A 5,526-nucleotide genomic window follows, 5' to 3' on the forward strand; every position below is an offset into this window, starting at 1 on the left:
TGGAGAACTGCTAGAGACTTTTTTACTAAACCATGAATAATCTTCTTATGCTTCACAGTTATGCACACTTTTGTGTTGTCCTGTTATGTAAAATTTTAATCAAATACATTTAAGTTTGTGGTTGTACACTGACAATATTTTAAAAAGTTTCAACGAGTATCAATATACTGTACTTTGCAGAGGACTTTAAACTACTGTAGAATTAAAGTCACTGTTGTTGACTGTACACCCACTACAGCATCTTTCTTTTATTTACATTTAATGCTGTGACCCCAAAAAGAGAAATTCATTAGAATGGGGCAAAGACACAAGTATGCAGATGGTTCTCCTTGAGAAATAACATGCATCTGATAGTTTATCTCTGGTTTTTAGGGCTGCTGAACCTGGAGCTTAAGATGATTGGTGGCAATGCACACAACTCTAACTCACCGTCTCTTTCTGATCGTCCCAAAGCCTCCTGCCTCACACCTGCTCAGTGAGAGCCGGATCACTGGTGAAGGGAGCAGCCGCTCCTTATGCAAATCCATATGTGAAGAGGATCTACTCTTCCTATTCTCAGCTTTTTCTGTCAGAGCCACTTTTCTGTTCATGCATATATTTAGTCAGATTATTATTTTAATGCTTCCTTTGCTATATTAGGTGGATTTAACTCAACTTCCTGTTTTTTTTTCCTTCCTTTTTGTCCTCTCTCTCTCTCTACTACAGAATCCAGTATACCAAAATCCTCATTTACCTTGCTGGTACATTCCCTTTGGAGGCTGACAGAAGGGATCCATACTGGCTTTGATGTCTGGTGAATTTGCTGACCATGTGTGTCCACATTCTAACCCATATATGGCTCCACACACACTGTGAACTGTCTGCTCTCCTCCAAGATGCCATCAGCTAGAGAGAAAAAAAACACTTTGATGTATGTTAACTTTATTCTGAGAGAACTTCTTTTTTTGAATTTTAAGAAGCTCAAAACAATGTCTAGACCAGTTCCTTTTATGGTACTTTTTTAAATATTTTGAACAGTGTACCATTAGTCTTTTCACTGCCTTTTTATGCAATTCCGCTCAATTTTCATCAGGTGTGCCTTTCATAAAAAAATTTTAACAAGGAAATAGCATTTTAGTAAAATTGGTTTATCCTTCTGCATCATCTTTTAAAATAATCTGAAATTCTCCATTCATGATTTTCTTTGTTCATCTGATTCATCTGAGTCGATTATTCTGATATCTTCATTTTTACATGAACACAAATAGTTTCCTGCAGAGCAACACCAGTAAAATCCAGACAGAAACAATAACTTGTACATTTTAGATGAGCTATATCTTCAGAGCAGTCCCTTCATCTTTGAAGAAAGTCCTGAAGAAATGGACTCTAAAAACATACTAGTTTATATATTTCTATGTGCCTTGTCTTCTCCACTGCTACACAGAACAAAAGAAGAATAATTCTAATTTAATTCACTTGCGATTAGCCATATTCTTTTTCTTTTAGATAACCAAGAGCTCATTAATTTTGAATTTGAGTATTTTTCTGTGGTTGTTTTCTGTTTCAAATTAAAAATGCAGCCATAGAGGGAAAGACTGGAATGTCATGGTTTACGAATTACAGCAGATTGTAAAAGGACATGATAATGTCGCTCATTATTTCTGAATCCTAAAATTATAAACAGCTCTCATCAGTGGTGTTAATGTGAGCAAAACTATGAATAGTTTAATCACGAGGATTGACAAATTATTTCATTCTGGTCTATTTTAGATTATACACCAATCAGGTATAACATATAACCACATGAATCATGGTGTGTTGGTCAAACTTACGCTGGTGTAACAGCCCTGAATCACTGAGACATGGACTCTACCAGTGGGAAGGTGAGCTGTGGTATCTGGCACCAAGCGGCAGATCCCTTCAGTCCAGGAGGGGCCTCCATGGATTGGATTGGTTTGCAGAGCACATCCAGCAGATGCTGCATTGGATTGAAATCTGGATGATTTAGAGGCCAAGTCAACACCTTCTTTTGGAAGGTTTTTCATGGATGCTGAGCACTGCAGACAGGAAACAGCCTACAGAAGCTGCAGCTTGGAAATGTATGACTCATTTGATTAGCCATCACAATTTGGCCCTTGTCAAATGTGTAAAAAATAATAATAATAATTTTGTCTGAACAATTTTTATTGCTTCTAACAAGATTTTTACTTGCTGTCTAATATATTTCACAGACCATAGTCAAGAGATAGCCCATGTTTTTTCACGTTACCCATGTGGCCATAATGTCACACCTGATTGGTACATGCCCAGAATTCAAATTCCAAACAAAATTTCTAAACATGAAGACGTAAATTGGTGGTGCTACTAATATAGTAATGATAGTCATCATTATGAGTAATTTGGTTTTTTTAGATGTTGTCAGGAAACATCCTGATCTTGTCCCTCCTTCAGTTTCACAGAACCGTACACCGTGATGTTTGGAACATCAACAAAGAGCTGAAAAGTATGTCGCATGATGCTTCTCTTTCCAGTAGAGGAGGCATGCTGATTTCTCAGTCCTAGAACACCATCTGTGTTTTTGTCTCCATTGTAGAGGTCCCCAGCAGCGGTGCCATGGCCTATCAGCTCAAAGAAGACAGAACGCTGGGTTCAAAGACCCAGCTGCATCCTGCAACATGGGGACTTGATATGTTTTATAGAAAGATTAAGTCATAATACAAATTTCCCGGAAAGACTTCATATTTATACACGGCAAACTAAGTTGGACAAAAAGAAATATGATTGGCTGTCTTTGATGCAAAATTTATATGAAAATATAGTTATATTACAAAATAAATACATAAATACAAAGCATACAAATATAAAAATGCATTTCCCCAATTCTCATTAAACAAAAGGGATAAATAATAAACACCCCTTTAAAAGAAAAACTTCTCTCATTATGCTGAAATAAATTGCAGTGTTTTACAATAATACATGCCTAAAGCTATTGCCATTGTATCTTAGTAATGGCCTTATGCATCTGACGTTATGACATTCTGTTTAATACTCATATTTCTAGCCTTTAATGTTTTGTAGCACTCGCTGCATATTAAGCACATTATTTGTGCAATTAAATTATTTCAAATGTAAAAGAAAATGGCTTTTTTCAAGCTTCTTGGTTCAATTAAAAATCCTTAAGAAATCCATCAGAAACACAAAAAAATGTATTTCCATTAACTATTGAATTATGCAAATTGAAATTATGAAAGCATGTTAGCTTAAAGGAATCATGCCAATTTAGAAAAAAAAATATTTTTCAATAAAACTAAATTGTGTTGTAAGGTGATTTTTCAGCTGCATCGAAATAGATGTACTTTTGCAAAATTGCAATGGAATCACTTTTTTCACATGAATCACATGCTGAATGTTATTACTGGCAGAAACAACAAAGACGACAACAGAACGTTGTAGAAGGATGATGGTCTGTGTCATTAGAAGCCCTAATGACACAGAAGATTTGTACATATTTGTAACACACCACAAAAATTGTACATAAATTATTCTAAATTACACATAACAATATTACTTAAGCTGCAGCTGGAAAAAGTAGACACGGAAATTAATCTGGGAGCTGATTCCACAGGAGAGGGGCCTGATCTGTCTCCCATTTGACTTTTAGAAAGCGTGAGAACCACCAATCAGATTGCTTAGACTGATCCTTATCTGCAGTCTTATACAATATAGACTCTGCAGATAAAGAACCCTCTTTTTTTTCTGTAAAAATCTAAATCTCCTTGTTTCTACTTTAATGTTTTTTTTTAAGGGTGCCAGAACTGAAATTTAGATTTTTAATATAGATTTCCAATAACTAGTATTGACAGTAACTTCTCATAAGTGAATAAATGCACCCACACATTAGAGCAAGGTTGCAGTAATATTCTTCATAACTGTCTGGTACATGAAGAGTGCTTTGTAATTCAGTCACCTGATTGCTAGCGATGTGTAACCAGGGGATTACTTCTCCTTCCAGCTTCTGCAGCCGCCCAACTTACATCTTGTGTTTTATCCATCCATCTTTGGAGTTAACTTGAGCTGGGTTCTGCACCCCCAGCTTGTGTAACTGTGTGTAATCTTACATCTAGCATTTCATCATTCCTCATCAAAAACCATGATGGATATTTCTTCAGCTTTCTTTCCACATTCATTAGAAACAGCCAACATACATCAACAGTAAGTTTGTAGAACGGAAACATTTGAGGTCCCAACTAGTTAAACAACAATCGCCTGGTTAAACTGAATAAGACAACTCTGAAAAGTTAACAAACAGTGGCAGAAGTTTTCCATTGCTCATTTTATGTGGCAGAGCATATCCATTAAAGCCTGCAGACTAAAACAGCACAGCTGTGTTTCATGTCCGAGTCAGAACTCAACTAATAGCACAGCTAAAGTCATAACAGCACCATAACAGTGCCAAGCCATCACCGCGCGGCTGTCCAAAGCAGCTTGTTTTATGCGAGACATCAGTGTTTCAGTCTATCGTGGTGGAATGTGAGCTTTATGGAGGGAGGACTGCAAAGCATAAGTCAGCCTTTGGCAGCACGCTGCCATGGTTGCCGTGATTCTGCTAATTTATATGTGCAGCACAGCTAATGGGGGATATAAAAGGCCTCGAGTCTGTCCATTCTAGCCCGCATTTTAGGGCACAGCTCCAAATGATGAGAAAGCACAGTGGTGGTGAATTGTGTGTGTTTCATACAAGTGTGTGTGTGTGTGCAAGAATGTGGCAGTGTGGAAGTGGCAAAGAGGTTGAAAATGGTGCTGCCTCATTAAGTTGTTGCGACGGTATTACCGTCTCCTTATCAGAGGAGATTGCATTTTCTTTGCATTTCGTTTGTTTTTCATGGCCATATCTGAAGACAGGGCAGTTAAAAAGAGACAGACACACCCCGCTCAGCATCAACTCTGAAAGCTTGTGCTACAAACATCTAATTACAATCATTATGGTTTGCTGTACAAACTCTATAAATTGACATGTATTGATGTGAACATGGAAGATTTGTCCTCGGTTTTATCAGCAGCAAAAACTACGACTCATTTTATAAAGATACAACCATATCTATGTATCAGAATGGATTCCTTACAGTTGAGACTTTAGTCCAATTCAGAAAAACTTTTTTTCACAAACACCATGCAATCTGAATAAGGTTGTGCTTTTATGAAAAGTAGAATGGATAAATATTTTATTTTCTAGATTTGTAGTGCTTGCAGAACGTAAACCCAAAAGTCTTGCAGGTGTCACTTAACCAAACTGTGGCTCCACAAATTATTGACTCAGTGGACTAAATACTAATGTTTCAAACTTATCATATTTGAACGTGTAAAAAAATAAAATAAAATTGTAAGTCATGCATGTACTGTTTTTCTTCCTCTTTGCATCTATGCACAACTTTGTGGATGCCTTTCATTTCCAAAAATATGATACATTGAGGATTGCAGTTGTAAAATAACAGCATGTTAAAATATACTGTAAACACTTTTGGAAAGCATGTTCTCTTCTACCTTTGA

This window comes from Poecilia reticulata, chromosome 14, assembly GCF_904066995.2.
Source record: "Poecilia reticulata chromosome 14, P_reticulata-male-v2, whole genome shotgun sequence".
NCBI lineage: Eukaryota > Metazoa > Chordata > Actinopteri > Cyprinodontiformes > Poeciliidae > Poecilia > Poecilia reticulata.